Consider the following 17,866-nt stretch of genomic DNA (forward strand, 5'->3'; position numbering starts at 1 on the left):
TGATGCTGGAAAATCCCTCCCAGCTGTGCCCAGTGCCCACCTTGTCCCCAGCCCAGAGCACTGAGTGCCACCTCCAGCCTTTCCTGGGACACCTCCAGGGATGGGCACTCCAAAGCTCCCTGGGCAGCCCCTGCCAAGGCCTGAGCACCCTTTCCATGGAGAAATTCCTGCTGCTGTCCAAGCTGAGCCTCCCCTGGCACAGCTTGAGGCCGTTTCCCCTTGTCCTGTCCCTGTTCCCTGGCAGCAGAGCCCGACCCGCCCTGGCTGTCCCCTCCTGGCAGGAGCTGTGCAGAGCCACAAGGTCCCCCCTGAGCCTCCTTTTCTCCAGGCTGAGCCCCTTCCCAGCTCCCTCAGCCGCTCCTGGGGCTCCAGCCCCTTCCCCAGCTCCCTTCCCTTCCCTGGCCACGCTCCAGCCCCTCCAGGGCCCAGAACTGGGCACAGCCCTGGGGTCCCTCAGCAGGGCCAGCCCAGGGCACAGACCCTGCCCTGGCCTGTGGCCACCCCATGGCTGGCACAGCCCAGGGCCATTGGCCCTCTAGGTCCACAATGAAGTGGCCCACACAAATTTTCTCTAAGAACAGGCAAATGACACCGTGGAAGCTTTGAGCTCTTCTTAACAATCCACCCCTTCTTTCCCAAAACATGGATGGGGGAAACAGAGCCCCTTCCCTCCCTCCACACCTCTGACAGTCTGCTTTGGAAGTGTAAAGGGCTCCAAAACCATTCCATGGACACAGATATAAGGGGATTTGGATGGTGCTGCTGCAGAAAGTTAATTCTGGGCAAGTGAAGGAAAGCCTAACACTCCCCCTTATTTACAACAGGTAGCAAGGGGACCCTGCTGGCCCACACTCCCTCCTAAATGAACTTAAATGGTGACAGCATCACTGAACAGACACCTGACCCACCTTACATAGTTCTGCCAGGAAATCTGTCAGCACAGGATGGGAAAACATCCTCTCTCTGCAATTCTGAAGGTACAAATGCACCCCTGGAGAGTGCAGAACACTCCTGGTGCTTCAACCAGTGCTTCAAAGATCTCCTGTGACGACACAAGCACTACAGATCCTGGATTTCTGTTTGTTCCAAAATGCTGTGCAACAACACAAAGACAATTTATTACTTTCAGAGCAAAGCTAATACAGGAATATGAGTAATTAATGCAATTTTATCAGAGATGGAAATGGTTTGGAATTAAAGAGTTGTTAAAGGCACATCTGGGAGGGGGATTTCGATAGAAAATATGAACAGATATCACTGCTGGTGTACATCCTGCACTTCCCAGCCATGAGCTGCTAGGAAAGAACAATTGCACATGGCTAGTATTCCAGCAGGAGGCCTGTTTTATCTGACCAAAGCAGCTCAGCAGAACACTTCCCCTCAGCTACGTGCCCCTCTCACCAATGCACCAATTTGGCTTCCTCCACAAAAACAAAACTTGATGATAAACAACCCCCTCTGACACCAATCAATCTGTGAAGGCACAGAAATACTGCTCCACTCATGAAATAGCAAATAAATGAGCACTTCCCAGGGTTGTCCCCATGATGAGGCAATTGGGAATGCTCCATGAGCTTTGCCCACCTCACCCTGCTGGATTCCTCCTCACCTCATGCTTCTGATGATCTTCTTAAAACTGCAACCCACCACTGCCCTTGATCCCACCAGCAAGCAGCCCTCAGAGGAAAGTTGTGTTGTTTGAGCTACTCAAGGCTTCCAGCTGACAGGAATTATCCTATCAGTCCTATCAGCACACCTGAAACCTCAGGACTCAAACCCGAGCTGAGTAAATTTGAATGGCTTACACTGAGTTAACAAAGACATCTCCCAATGCAAATGAAACCAAATAGTCCAAACTCCTGCATACATGCCACACTTCCTTGTGTGATCCCAGCTCAGGGACTGGGGAGACAAGTTCAGCACACAGACAAAAGTATCCATGACAGAGAGTCCACCAAGTCCAGGTCAGCTCATTTTCATTACATCCTGGAAAACTGAGAGCTCTGATCTCAATGTCAACATGTGTCAAACATTCATTTCTATATCTCACAAACTGTCTCCCAAATTCCAGGAGTATTTGACGTATGGAATATTCCCATCAATTTATTAATGCAAAAGCTGAAATCAATTCTCACCATCATGATTTTTGTTTTGCTATGAAAATGAATTGAAAATATGGACCGGGTTTGTGCATTTATTTATCTGCAGGTTAAATACATCAGCTCAATGGCAGCCTCATTGAACTGGGGAACTGTGATGCAGTGGTTTCAACAGAGATTTTAGGGCACAGACTGCAGTTTGCCTGGGCCTCTACAGATGGTCTGGAATGCAAACACAAGGGAAAAACATGACAGGAAACAAATATGCCACTGTGCTCCTTAAATGTAGTTGCCCCTTAACTTAGTCCCAGAATGGATTGGGTTGGAAGATAGTCCCTTGATTTTTTACCTTTTTAAAATCTTGTTCATCAAGACAGGCTGATCATTTGAGTTGCTATTCCATCAAAAACTGCCATTTAAAATGTTTAATTTTAAAAACATTTTGGGCATCATTGAGGAGCTCATTTTACTGAGAAGGAACTCACAGATCCCTTCGAGGTCTGGCTGATTTTGGGGTGTCAGCACAGCACTTTGGGCCACAGGCAAGCAGAGCATCCATGCCCACCTCCTGCTGTGTCAGGAGAAGATAAAGCCCCACAGGACACCCAACAGATTGGAATGTTGATAATTCTCATGCTGAGTTTATTCAGAGCCTTGACTGAAAATATCATTTCAGACAACCATAAAGAAATCAGACACCTCAATGACATCATCATCATCATCATCCATGTCACTGTCACCACACCCACACAAGGGTTAAATGATTTTTGAGATCATTCCAGCCCCAAACGAGCTCAATGGCACATACAAGATTAGAGGGGGAAAAAAAGGCCACTCTAAATTATGCTCAACAATGACACATTGCAGTTTCAGAAACTCAGGAACATAAATCAATATTAAGTTTCTGAGCTCTCTTGACAAGAAAAGCCATCATATAATTACAGAATCAAATGAGAGACATGTCCACGTTGTAAGTATTTGTAAGCAAGTTGATATCAGTCATACTTTAGAAACAAATATCTCATTTACAAGCCAATTTGAGCAATATAAACTGCCAAATTGAGCCTGAAGCCTGAAACCCAAAGTCTGCAGGAAGAAGCCAGTCCTCTAATTTCCTGCATGACTGGAGACACAAAAGTAAGAACAAAGTGTCATTCTATTAGGGCTCAGGAAACATGCTTTTAAAACTCAGGTGGGGTTTAATTCCTTGGCTTCCAGACTTGTAGAAACAAACTCTTGCTTAAAACAGCTCAGTGCTGAGGCTTAATGGGCTGAAGGCAATCTGTGTTAATGGAGCCCACTCTGGAGCCAAGTGGATTTGCCTCTCTTGGTGCCTTTAGCTTGGGAATAGCCAATATTCCTTTTTTCACCGTATGATTAGTAACTGTAGGGATGAGAAATTATCAATCCATCTAAGCTGTCATCTTGTTTAAACTTCAGACTACTCATGTGCTCTGGGGACTTTTGCTGTTTGTCCTAAATTAAATAATTGTTAGAAACTCAAAGGGATGAAACCGTTCCTCCCCTAATTATGCATTTCATGCCTTGCTAAACTCCTTAACAAAATTGAGTCAGTGGTTTGTGGCTGACAAGGCATTATTTGTGAGGAAAATCAGCCCACACTTGAGTGGCTAAATTGACAAACAACCAAGCTGATTTCAATAGCAACTGATTATCTTGAACTGATCTTTGAAAGTGGCTACTACATGTAATTTCCATGCTCTTTGCTCTTAGAAGGGGACAACTGAGTATCACATCATCATCTTATTTCTTTAGATATTTCCCTGAATACAGAATATGAAAGAAACAAGACTGCTCTGCTCATTATTTCCAAAAATCTTCCCTGGGAAACAACCCAACATCAAAATATTTTATCATCACACTCCCAGCATCTAAAAATTTGTGCTTGTCTGGCTGTTTGTGGCTCTGTGGTGCCCTTCTTCTGAGGTTTCTGCTGCCTCTAGACAGAGCTGCCAGCACAAAACTCTCCTTTTTTGTCTCTAATAACACCACAGTGCCCAGGTGTTGAGGCCCTGGACCTGTGACACAATGATTTTTCTTTTTTCAAGGTATTTAAAATTATACAGATTGCTCAAACCTTTTTTTTTTTAGTAATTATTTAAAAATGAATGCTAACAAAGTGTTTAATCGGCCCTTCCTTCCTGTACATAAGGACCTCTTGTTGCTTCTCATGCTTTTAGCAATTAATTTTAACAATTCTTCTTTTTTTCCTACACTAAATATTGTATTATATGAAATATAAATTCACAGTAGGCTGTATTTACCTGGTTAATCCACAGCATTAAAGAGAAATACAAGAAAATACACGAACAAAAAATAAACACGTTCAGGTTCCCAGCTGTGACAGCAGCAGATCAATGTTTGCTGTGCCATCTTGACTTGAGTATCTTTTCTATGATCATTTCTCCAATTTATATTCATTACAGAACACCTGCCAGATCTGTTACCCAAATTATTTGGTGTCCCTGTTGTATCCCCCAACGTGTGAAACCACCCCTTGTGCAATCAAAGCTCAAGTCTGCTTTGAGAATCACCACATAAAAAAAGATTGATTTTCATCTTGGAAATGTCAGACTTCTGCCTATAATGCTCAGCTACATTTTTCAGGAGCAGTAAAGTTCAAAAAAGAGCCCCAGCCCTGACACATCTCCGACACATCATGATGGATGTGACAGTTCTGCTGCTTTACTGCCAGAAACGTCCTGCTACAGAATGAGGCAATCAATGAAGAATAATAAATCTATCCCAGACCCCAGAACTATTTTTTGTACATGCAGAACAGCAGAAATGACACATTAGTTATACCTCTGGAGGTAATAAACCATCACGCTTTTCTCACTATTACACAATTACAGTTAAACAATTTAATCTTCACCTGTTTTATCTGTTCAACACTTCACCATCACAATTCCCAATATGCATTTTTGGATTATTAATGGAATGAATGAAAAAAAAAAAAAACCCCAAAATAGGGAGGGAGAGAATTGAAGACAAGCTTTGCAGTCAAAAGGAGTTTTCTTACCATTTTTTCTGGTCCCTCTGTCAGCCAGGAGAACAAGTGCTGCTCCAAAGGAATCTGCTGAATTACGTTCCCTTCATCCTGGAACACATTGCTCCTGATTAATACTGACTCAGAAATTTTACCTTGAGTGCACAGCACAAATACATTTCATTTCCCCTTTTTTTTTTTTTTTTCTTTGAGAAGTCCTGTGTTTGAGATAAATTACAGCAAGTTTGAAAAAGTTAATTTGACGCGCATAAATCAAGGCTTTGCAGAGAAAGGATTGGTTTGATTTATAACTAATGCCTTTGAGTGTATTCTCCTACCTATCCTTCAAGTAACAGCCTTGATTTCAGCAAGAGGGAATATACTTCAAAATAAGTATTTTTGGAGGTCATTTGACCACACCAACAACAAAACAAGCCCAGCTGTGCCAAACACTGTAATTTAAAATACATGAGTTCATTTAAAATTTTCACTACACTGGCACAATAAATTTGAAAACTGTTGCAGGACTAGATTGATGGTTCCTTGTGCTTGTGTATGATTTCCAAAACACATCCATGGATCACTCTCATAATTATATTTCTCCCATTTTTTATACATTCATAAGCACACAGACAATATTTAATGCTGTAGTAGCTGAGTTTGGATGAGGTAAAGCACACAGCACAGGCAGGTATGTGACTAAAGCTCACTAAAACTGAGAATTAGGAGGAATTCCCGGGCCAAAGAACTTCTCTTTATTAATTTGGCTCTTCCTGGGCTGCAGTTTTAAAGGCAGGAACATCCTGAAACTCTCCCTCTCTTGCCCCCTGAAGGGCACTGGCTGCATTTCTAACCAGGCTGAGGAAGGAACAAGAAGCAAAGTTTCTTTTGCTTTTGTACAAACATTAAATAAGTTCATAAACCTTAAGTCAGGCTCTGCCCCAGAGCAGTGGGGACCTGGCTGTGAGAAAATGAGTTTTGATGACACCAAAATCACTCCTGACTACTTGGTAGCGGCCCTTTGCTAGAAGGCTGCTCCTGAAATCCCCATGAAATGTTAGAGGCAGAAAATGAGAACAAAATGCAGATTTCAGCATGCCTGTGCTTGGACACAAAGCAGTCTCACCCTACCAAAACAATTTTAATTTATTTTTGTGTGTGGCCTCGTTGTCCCTGAAATCTTCTGGTCAGACACGGCTTCACTCTCCTGCTGGTGGGATGGGCAGGGAGGGAATGAATTCTCCCAGTGCACACAAGGAAACCACTGCAGGCTCAGGAGCTGCTTCCCAAGGATGATGAAACATTCCCATGACAATCCCTCTCATCTCTGCATCTCATAGCTATTTCCAGCAAGCATATTTTGGTTTTTTTCCAAGTGAAAACAACAATGCGTTTTCTGAGGATATCAAAATTAGCAGGAGCAGTGCAGCACTGCTTTGTAGCTGTTTCTGACAATTAATAAATTAATTTAATATTATGTGCTGAGGGAAGAGGCAGAAAATAACTCAAATGGTTATTCCCTTGAAGCTGGATGATGTTTTTTGAGAGTATTTTCCCTGAGATCAGTGAAATGCTCTGAAAATAATTGTAGGTAATAGTTAATTTAAAAACAAAGCAATAGTGCTAAAAAAAAAAAAAAAAGTAAAATTTTGATTTTTTTTTTCCCTAGGAGCTAAAATAACATTTGGAATGTTCCTTAATTTTTTAATGATAGGAAAATATTTTGCATTAATATAATGAAGCTGCTTATTATACCCAAAGCTATTTTTGTATTTCCCATAACTGGCATAACAGTTCACCTAATCATCTCTAATTTTAATGAAATCCTTTTAATTCCTGACACAAACTTAAATTTTTTAACAAATGTTAAATAAATAGCAAGTCTAGAATCAGTACAGCTCTTGCAGCATTGTGCCATTCCCAACCACACGAAAACACTCTGTAATACAAAATTATTCATTTTCAGTTGCCATTCCAGCTCAAAAACCTATAAAGGCTCACCAGATTAACTCTCAGTAATAACAGACTTGAATATATTGTCTTGATTAGCCAAAATTCTTTAACTTCTTTTTCATGTATTAGTAGCTCAACTCAGATTTTCCAATTTTCATTGGTGTCCTTAACAGAGGAACAAGGAAGGACTTCCTGGATGAAGAAAGGAGCAGAGTGGTCTCAGGTGAGGCAAGGGTTCTCAGAGATCAGAGAAATTCAAATTCAATCTTCCAGCCCCTTCATGATCTGCTGACCTTCTTTGTGCTCATAAATGAGCAGTAGGAATTTAATTCTAAGCCAAGGGAGGAGAGTCTCCAAAATCTGCTTTCCTGCACTAATAGGGATAGCAGAACAGCATTCCCCACGTTCCAGCTGAGGGATTTTTCTTTGATGGTTCTCTTTAAACATCAGAGGGCCAGAAACCACCCTGGGTTTGTCCAGCAGCAGGAAGGGAAGGTTGGTGCCATCGTACAGTGCAAGCCTTGGGGTGGTACAGCAGAGAGCATCTCTTCCCTCCAGCATCCAAAATTCCAGAGGCAGAGGGAATGGTCAAACCTCCCTGATTCACTGCCTTTGAAATGCTGCCTTCTCAGCCTCCCTGACAGGTTTTATTTTCTGTGTACTCTGATTTAAAGTGTTTTAACCCTCAAGTATATCTGAAGTGAATGAAAGGATTGTTTGGTTGTTTATTTTGGCAAGTTAGAGATTTTCTGTCTGGAATCACAGAATCCTGGGTTGCCAGGGACCCGTGAGGATCCAGTCCCACTCCTGACCCTGCAATATTGCCCTTTTTAGGGTATTTTTTCCTTTTAAATCAGCGCAAGGGCAACAGCATGAGCAGAAGTTTAATCAGCATCCTCCCTCAGCTCCTCTCACTGAATTTTGCTGATTGTGGTTCTAAATGCTGCTGAGATTTAGCTCCTAAAAATGTGTCATAACAACTCCAGCAGCACTGACACTCTGACCTTCAACTCTAATTAATTTTAAGAGACATGGCTGTGTTTTGAAAAACTAAAAAAAAAAAAAAAAATAAAGATCTGCCCTGCTCTTTTCTAAAACAAATAAAAAGGTAGGAGTCAGCCTACTGAATACACATAATGAGATTCACAACCCAAATAAACTTATTAAAATGGCTTCTCCTAATTGTGCTTTAAGAAAGGGGTTTTGACTGTGGCCCCAAAACCAAACCACAAAAAAACGACCAGAAGCAGACCAAAACTCACCAGGAGAGTGCTACACTAAGGCTACATCAAAAAAAAAAAAAAAAGAAAAAAAAAAAAAACAACAAAACAGTTTCAAACTAAAAGCAAACAAGATCTAGATAAGTTTCATGTAATTTTCACATTTGTAGTGGCTTTTAACTGTATAATAAAATGAACATATTTTGCTAAACCTTTCTGAGACCTCCCACTGCAGGTAGTGAGGGAACCTCAGCGTCACCTTTCCTTTGTAAAGTCACAGTAGAGTCATCTAAGTCATGTTTAAAACAAAAGTAATCACTCAATTAATTCAAGGCCATAAATAATGAACTTTTTTTCCTAATGAGATTAAAAATATAGTCTATTCCAGGTCAGGCATGTTTTTATAGCTACAAATAATAACATTAAGGCCTTGTAGGAAATAAAATTGATTCAGAATTAAAACCCATGCTTTATCCAGAGTCACTCTGTGACTTTAGAGTTTAATACAGAGGTTTTCTTTTCAATTTTCTGTAGTGTCTACTTAAACTAATGTGACTGTGAGAGACTTCAGATCAGTGAAAGACTAAAATCCCACGGACTCCTTTCACTGATCCCAGACTTGTGAAGAACCTGTTGTTCAGAACAGCCCAGGAGAGGTAGGATTGTGAGAGGGAATAAGACAGTGTGGCATTTTGTAATAAAAATGTTTTCACTCCCCATGAGATGAGGCAATTAAAAAACCCAACCCTTTTTACATCCTTTAAACACAGTTTGCATGGCTCTCCCTTCCTCAGAGAATCCATTTCTTGGAGAGGAGAACCAAATCTGGGGAGCTCAAGGGCAGTGAGTGGAGAGCTCTCTCCATGAACTCAGACATGGAATAACCAGCTCCTGAGGCAGCAAATAAAATTCATCCCTTCAGCAGCTATGAAACACAGAACACTAAATAATTCAGCTCCCAAACACTAATTGCAGGATGTTGGCAGCAGGAACTGCCAGCCCTGAGGATGCAGAGATGACCCCAGGATGTGCTGATGTTCCCTCTGACCCTGCTGAAAACTAGAAAATCAGCCCCTGCCTTAAAGAGAGGTGCTCTGATGCACAGCCATGATGAGGGGGGCTTTGTAAAGAATTCCCACTGTCCTCAGCCTGAAATGCTTGGGTGCCAAGACAATTTCCCAGAACACACTGAAACCACCTGAGGAAACTGTTCCAGTCCCTGCTCATTAATCAAGGATTAATGCTGTTGCTCTTAGCAAGTAAAAATCACCTGGAATTCCCACCCTGTGTGAGGTAGGGCAGTGTCAGAGAGAGCCACCAGCTCTGCATTGCACACAGCCCACAGAGTGGCCCAGTAAATATTCCCAGAATAGCTGGGGCTAGAAGGAGCCTCTGGAGAACATCCAGTCAAATCCCCCTGCCCAGACAGGGACACCTGCAGCAGGTGGGACAGGGACACTTCCAGTTGGGTTTGGGATGTCTCCAGAGAGGGAGGCTCTCCCTGAGCATCTGTTCCAGGGCTCTGCCACCCTCCATGGAAAGTTTCCTCATGTTGGGGTGGAACTTGCATTGAATGGCCACTGCTCCTTATCCTGTCACTGGAACAGTGACAGAACAGAGCCTGGCACCCTCCTCTGCCAGCCCCTGGAGAGGTCTGTGTGGATTGATGGGATCCCCCCTCAGCCTTCCCTTCTCCAGACTGACCAGGCCCAGCTCCTCTCCTCAGCAGAGAGATGCTCCAGACCCCAAATCATCCCTGTGGCCTCTGCTGGACCCTCTCCAGCATCTCCTTGTCCTTCTTGACCTGCAGAGCCTACAGCTGGACACAGCACTCCAGATGTGCCTCACTGGGCAGGGCAGAGGGGTTGGGTCCCTCCCTGTCCTGCTGGCCATACTCCTCCTGATGTCCCCAGGATCCCACTGACCTTGCAGGCTACGAGGACACTCTGTCCACTCATGGTCACCTTGGATCTCAGCAGCACTCCCAGGTCCTTCCCTGCAGAGCTGCTCCAGGTCCCCCCAGCCTGTGCTGGCACTGGGGCTTGTTCCTGCCCAGGTGCAGGACCTGCATTTCCCTGGTTGAACCTCATCAAGTTTCTCTGCAGCCTCTCAAGGTCCCACTGAAGGTCAGCTCAGGCCCCAGGTGGATCCACCAGTGCCCCCAGTTCTGTGCCAGCAGCAGCTCCCATCACCAGCACTGCCCACACCAGGATCTAATTCCATACCAAGAAAAATTCCCTGGCCTGAAATTCCGTGTTTTCTCTGATCTTTCCATCACTTTTGCACTGACAGAGCCAGGGAACAGTGAGGTGCCAGGGATTGATTTCCTGCTATCTTTCCTAGTGCTACCTGTCCATATGATAAGGGGATTTTGTCACCAGGACAAGGCCTGGTCAGACAGAGTGATACCACCTGGAAAGCCCAAGAATCACCTTAGTATGGGGTAAACAGAGGGATCTGTACCCAAAATGTTCTGGAAGGCAGACCCTAGGCATGCTGGTGGTGCATTCCAGGAAAGGAAAGTCCCAAATCTCCCATATTTCCAGTAACTCCCTTTAAGTGCTGGTTCCAGCAATGCTATAAAACTGGTCCCCACCATCTTCATAATCTTCATTCTTTCCTTCTCTGAACAGCTTCCATTTATCTCCCTTTGTTCAGACTTGACACAATCCAAACATAAACCATGATGTACAGAATGGCCAGAAAAAAAATAAGTACAACTGTTATCCTGGAAGACAAAAAAAAAAAAAAAAAAAAAAAAAAAAAAAAAAAAAAAGCAGCACAGATAAAAAATGAGTCCAGCTGCAAGTCTGCCTTATCAGAGCACCTCAAAAATGCTAAAGATCAAGTATTTGGTCTGATTTTTAAAAACTACTGCAAGCCCAGGTATCTCATCAAGCCTTTCCAAAAGCATCTGCTTTCCTTCAGGGCTTTTCATGTCCAGCCCATAGAAAGGATAAATATTCTTTTAAGTGGCAATGATTTCTGAAAGATGAATTTCTAAGTGATTTATGCTTCAGGCAGTGTGTATAAAACCTGACAGGAAGCTCTAAACTGATGAGTGTTCCTGCACTGCTCTTGCACTGATTTCAAAGAAAAAAATCACCCTAAAAAGGGCAGTATTTTCTTGAGTTCTGAAAACAGAGTCCCAGTCTTAAAGGATGGCAAGAGTGGAGGAATATCACTGATGTGGTGACAAAGATTTTCTTAGGAAGCCAACAAAATTCCTGAGAAATGTATCCTGACATAAAAAACTTATCAGAAAATCTGCTCTCCATGGCCAGCAGTACCTCTGGAAGCAGTGTGCTCCATGGTTAACAATCAGAACATGGCAAGAACCAGAAAAATAATTTTGAGGATAAATGAAGGAAGTCAGTTTAGAAATCCCTGCTAAGGAGAGACAATTATGATAGTCAAAGACAAATCAATGTATTTATAGATTAATGCCACAGGGCAAAATACTAAAAATAGGATTTCAGGAAATAATTTAGTCTAATATCCCTTCCCCAAACTCTGAAAATTTTCTTCAACACTTTTTTTTTTCCCAGCATTAGTGGCACCTGCAGCGAAAGACAAGTAGGCAAATTAAGCACCTTGCAAAGCCTCAGCCACAGCAGCTTCTCTTTCTCCCAACTAATTAAAGGGTTTTCCTCTGAGCCTGAAGCTGTCTAATCATGGCAGAAGCATTCCCCCATCATTAGGGATGACTTGAATCAATCCTGCAGCAGGATGCAGACTCAATTTCGTATTTGATTTTTAATTATAAGCTCTAGATACCAATTTCCCTAAGTTTTCAACAGAAACATTAAAGAAAACCAAACACCATGACTGAGATTTTACAGTCTTTTGTTATTCATAAGTGGACTAAACTGAGCAATTTAGCTTTCACAAAAACCAGGCATAATCCAAACGATTACAGAGCTCAAATCCCTACGTGTCCAATCCTGCTGATCAAAACCAATGGAACAGGCAGACCTGAGATAAGATCTCTGTAACATTTTGGCAGCTTTATTGTTATTGTTTTTTAACTCTTGGTAAAAATAGGGCCAAAAATCTTTCAAGAGATCTTTCATTTCCTTTCCATGCCTTACAAGAAACAGAAATAAGTATATTGTGGTTTAATGTGCTAAATTAGACAACAGTGTTGACTGATAGCAGCACAAAGAGTAAGATAGTTCCTTAATTTTTTTTTCTGGGCATTGATTCTGGAATTACTGGCTACTCTAAGGGGAAAAAAAATTGAAATTAAAAAAAAAAACCCAAAAACGAAAAAAGCCCAAAACAAACAAAAAGTCCAAATAGTTGCAAGGCAGATTGCACTTTAAAAATTCTAGTTTCTTCTTTGTTGTTTTGAATAAGGGCTGAGCGAGGCTGGTGTGTTCTCTGTGCCTTTAAAAGACAGAGGCATGGCTGGAGGAGATGAAATAGGCATTTTCTCTGGAATTCCTCAATTCAGCTGTGAAGAATTTCATCTTTTCCTTTTACCTTGGGAGTGCAGCTGAAGAAATGCATAATGCCCTGTGCACAGAGATATTTTAGTGCAGCTGCATTGTCTCAGCAAACAATAGAGAGCCTGGAGGAGAGCACTGCTAAAAATAATTTCCCAGCTGAGGTGAGGAGGAGAGGACTCATCACAAACCATCCCTGTTGCCCTCATTAGGGCACTTGTGCACCTCTGGCAGCAGCTGGTGCCAGCACATCACCAAACCCAGAGAATTTATTAAAAAAAACAAAAAATTGGTTCCTGAGTGGTATTAAAATAGCAACTGGAAGAAAATGGAATCGGGCACTTGGGCAGAAATTGTAGAGGTAGGATCAGGCTGTGCTTTGTCATCTGCAGCACAGTTCAATAGAGAAACAGAAAATCTTTAACAGAGATCATTCCAGCCAAGGAGAGAGCAACAATAAAAGAAAGTTCTTAAAACAAGAGTAGGCATCTTCAGTTTGGGTGGAATGAATTCTTTATCAGGTGGGTAAAACCTGGGAGGCCAAAACAGATTTCAACATCAGAAAATTCTCAGGATAATTCAGTATAAGCCATTCACATACACATGAATTGAAACATGATTCTAAAACTACATCAGAAAGTATGGAAAATACATCAGCTTTCCTGTCTCTATTTCTAGTCTACCTAAGTGCAGAGCAGCTGTAGGTCTGAAATCCTTCCCAATTTGTTCCAAATCTGCTCTCTCAACATGTGAAAAGTCAAAATACACATCCTGCCTCCAGGAGGGGTTTGTCTCACAGGAGGGGAAGGGCTGGTGTTAAGAACAGCTGCAGTTATTCAGATAAAGGCAACTCAGGAGCCAAAGAGCAAGAAAATAAAAAACAAAACCCAGAAAAACCACACCTGAAAAAACAACAGCTGAGAGGACTTTAAGACATTTGCTAGAGGGAAACATATCTGTTCAAAAAATCTTAGCTTGGAACAGTAATTAACACACGATGAAAATTACTGAAGTGAAAATGTATTTAAGCAAAAGTCATTAATGTAGTGATTTTAGTGATAATTAGCAACAGATGTGAAAAGTTTCTACAGAACAAGTTAACTACAATAAGCCATAAAAGACATTGAACTTTCATCACAGACACCCTTGTGGACTAGGCTGCAACCCAAGTGAAAATCCAAGGTTTAACCCACATTAAAATCGAAGTCACACATTTAAAAATAAAGATATTGAAGCAAATTAATCATCTCTACCAGATTAGAATAAGAAAGAAGGCAATTTAGGAGTTCTGCAAAATGGGGCCCAGATCCTATAGAACTTCTATATTCGGACAGATTCTTTTAGGATGCTTTAAAAGTCACCCAGCCCAACCCTGTGACTACACTTCGGGTCCCACTCAGGGCTGAGAGTGGACACAACAGCACCACCTCTAAAGCCTGGCTCAGAAAAACCTGCTTGAGCAACCATGGTTCAGCATTAAACTCAGACACCAAGGCTTTTTAAATGGGATATTGGGAAGGAATTGTTCCCTGGCAGGGTGGGCAGGCCCTGGCACAGGGTGCCCAGAGCTGCTGTGGCTGCCCCTGGATCCCTGGCAGTGCCCAAGGCCAGGTTGGACTTTGGGGTTTGGACCAACCTGGGGTAGTGGAAAGTGTCCCTGTCATGGCAAGGGATGGGATGAGATGAGCTTTCAGCTCCTTCCAAACCAATCCCTTCCATGATTGGTAAATTCTCATGGAATCATGGAAGGGATTGGGTTGGAAAGAACTGAAAGCTGGACAGAAGTGCCCAGTTCAAAGCCCACCTCAGGAGAGCCTGGCAGAAATTCCAGCCCAGGACATGCACATGGAGCATGGAGGTTCCCCACAAGCTTGGAGGCAGAGCCATAGAGCAGCAGGAGCAGCATCTTTTCTGGCACAGCCAAGAAAATGCTGCTGTGCTGAGCTTGCAGCTCTTTCTGCCTGAATTGCTCCCAGTGACAGACAAGTCCCCACAGAGTGAGCAACATTATCAGCAGAAGCAGCCAGAAATGTCAGGTGTGACCATTCCTGTAGGATGTCAGGTGTGACCATTCCTGTAGGATGTCAGATATGAACATTCCTGTAGAATGTCAGGTGTGACCATTCCTGTAGGATGTCAGACATAAACATTCCTGTAGAATGTCAGGTGTGACCATTCCTGTAGAATGTCAGATATAAACATTCCTGTAGGATGTCAGGTGTGACCATTCCTGTAGGATGTCATATATAAACATTCCTGTAGGATGCCAGGTGTGACCACTGCTGTAGAATGTCATATATAAACATTCCTGTAGGATGTCAGGTGTGACCATTCCTGTAGGATGTCATATATAAACATTCCTGTAGGATGTCAGGTGTGACCATTCCTGTAGGATGTCATATATAAACATTCCTGTAGGATGCCAGGTGTGACCACTGCTGTAGAATGTCAGATATGAACATTCCTGTAGGATGTCAGGTGTGAACATTCCCATAGTGTGTTTGAGTGGTCATTGTGCCAGGGGAAAGTGGAACATCAGGAGATGATGAAAATGTGTCATCTTGCTACATCTCAAACACCTGCTGAGACCTGGAGAGACGATTATTGTCCAGTGAAAACCTGAACCTGGGGGGTTTTGTCCTGATCCTGAGCTTCACAGGCAGGAGACTCAGCAGCCTGGAAACATCTCCTTAAGGCTCTGCAGTGCTTTGCTCCCAGCTGGCAGTGGACAAACACACCAATAACTCCAGAACAAAGCCCTGAACCTTCTCAGTCGTGTCAGCAAAAGCTCAGGCTCACAGACTGAGCAGCAGCTTCAAACATCCAATTATCAAGTGCATCAGACAAGTTGCTCACATTGTGGATCCCTTAAATCCATTATTTGTCAATGGAAAAAACACAGAATCAGTCCAGGGGAGAACAGGAAAATACTTCTGAATGACCACAATAGGCCTAACACCCCAGATTACCAAAAGGTCACCAAATTTACCACTAATTAAAAAAAAAAATCACACAACCCAAAACCTAAAATAATCCATTTATATGATCAAATGATATGGCTGATAAAGTAGAAGCTAAGCAGAGAAACTTCAGCTGGTTCTGGCTCTTGCACAACAATTAAATATTTACTTTTTATAATACAAAATATTTAATCAAACCTCTGATATCATAAATACCTACAGGTACTCCACACATAGAGCAGGACAAGTGTGTGATTTTACAGTTTCATGCTTCACTTCCCCAAGCTGCTCACATTTCAAAATGCTTTTTTAATCTTTGATTTTGCTGCTGCTTTTTGCCAACTCCATTCAGGAAGAGCCAGAGACCTGCTGAGATCCTGGGGAGCAACGTGAGGTCTTATCTCCAACACCACCTCTTGTCTGGGCTGTGTACTTGAAATTAATCTTTTTGGAGGGCAGAGGAGGTGAAGGGAAGGAATGAGGAGGGGAGAAACACCTCGAGAGTTTAACAAAACAAGGCAGGATGTGCTTAATTTCTTAAACCTGACAACACGAAGGCCTAGAGACAGGATTGTTGCTCACTTCACACACCGGCTGTGCAAGGGCAAACACAAACTAAGCTCAGTGAAATGAAGGCTGTGAGCACAGGATAAATCTGTATGAAAGAGCCAGGAGCAGTTTGAGGCAGGATGTTGAGAGCAGCCTCGCTGCAGGGGACACAGGAGCAAAACGAGCTGCTCCATCTCGGAGCACGCTGATTAATGTGCAGCAGGATTATCCTCACAGATTCTGGGAGGGCAGGTGCCTGCTGGCCTCTGCAGCCTTAAATGCCTCATGTTAGAGGAGAATCCACAGTAGAAAACCACTGAAGGTTTGGCACAGCACATCTGGGCTGGCCAGATACCAACACACACAAACTGCAGAATGGCACATGACCTGAATGGCCTTAGGATGAAGGAGGGCAGGGATGGATGGGATATTGGGAAGGAATTCTTCCCTCTGAGGGAACACAGGGTGCCCAGAGCAGCTGTGGGTGCCCCTGGATCCATGACAGTGCCCAAGGCCAGGCTGGACATGGCTTGGAGCAGCCTGGGACAGTGGAAGGTGTCCTGTCCATGGCAGGGGTGGAATAAGATGACCTTTAAGGTCTCTTCCCACTCAAACCATTCTGGGATTCTGTGATATTAAAGACTCCTAATCTGTCAGAGAAGAGGTTACTTTGGATTCCCACTCAATTTCTTGGATTTGATGATTACTTGCACCCTCAGCAAGGCAACCTGTTTGGATTTCCCCTCTTCTGCAGTCATGCTGGGTTATTCCCAGCAGCCAAGTCATACATGGTCAAGCTCTCAAACCTGGATGCTCCTGGAAGAGAGAGGTATCAAATGGCAGAAGGAGGAGGCTTTGTTCCTTGCACTCCTTCACAAAGGAATGCAGCTGAAGGAATTTTCCTAAAGCAAATTTCCAGCCTTCCTATGGCACAAATTGGCAAGGGCAGAAGGCAGCTGCAGAAATCTGAAATTCATTTTCCTGACAGATGTTTCTGGCACTTTTCTGGTCTCACCAGTGACCTTGTGGGACAACTTCACTGCTCCCTGTCTTGGCAGTGGGAGGAGATCAGTGTGGGGGGCCTGATGGAAAATCAGTTTTATCCTCTGGAATTCTTCCTTCCCATCATGAAATGCTTTTCTGTATATACACTGATATTTTTCTATATTTTCTACAAAGCACTGAGACATACAATAATTATACAAATGTAAAATAAAACTGCAATAGCTTCCATTTTATATACACATACAACTTTCTAAGGCAAACACATGTTGCATTACTTAACAAACAATGTTAAATAGCTTGGGATATGAAATACCCAAACTTCTGGTGGTTGTTCTGAGGATTAAAATCCACTCTCCCATTATCATCATGTCTCATTTGTTAGCAGCTCCACATGATATTTACAGCCTCCTACTGCTGGAAAATACTCAAATTAAACCCTTTTTCTGAAGTGTGGATTGCATGTTCTAGAATTTCAAGACTGTAATTTACTCCCTGAGATTTCTCACCCTGGACTTGGGAGTATACCCCAAACAGATCATTACTTGCACCTTTACTTTCACAGATGTTCTTTTTACTCCAGAGGGCTGTAAAATATTCAGTCTTAAAGAAGTTCATTAAATAA

General features: G+C 42.8%; 1 protein-coding gene across 14 annotated transcripts in view; it reads right to left on the bottom strand.

The window, feature by feature from the left end:
* Positions 1-17,866, bottom strand: part of PCDH15 (protocadherin related 15) — a 617,117-nt gene that overhangs the window by 452,713 nt on the left and 146,538 nt on the right. For 11 of the 14 annotated variants that reach the window (XM_072930869.1, XM_072930868.1, XM_072930871.1 and 8 more), the window contains one exon: positions 5,143-5,220. The exons of the other annotated variants lie outside the window; for them this stretch is intronic. The gene's annotated coding sequence lies outside the window, so the exon portion shown is untranslated. The remainder of the gene's footprint in view (positions 1-5,142; positions 5,221-17,866) is intronic. 14 annotated transcript variants of the gene reach the window in all.

The sequence above is a fragment of the Taeniopygia guttata genome, chromosome 6 (assembly GCF_048771995.1).
Source record: "Taeniopygia guttata chromosome 6, bTaeGut7.mat, whole genome shotgun sequence".
Classification (NCBI taxonomy): Eukaryota; Metazoa; Chordata; class Aves; order Passeriformes; family Estrildidae; genus Taeniopygia; species Taeniopygia guttata.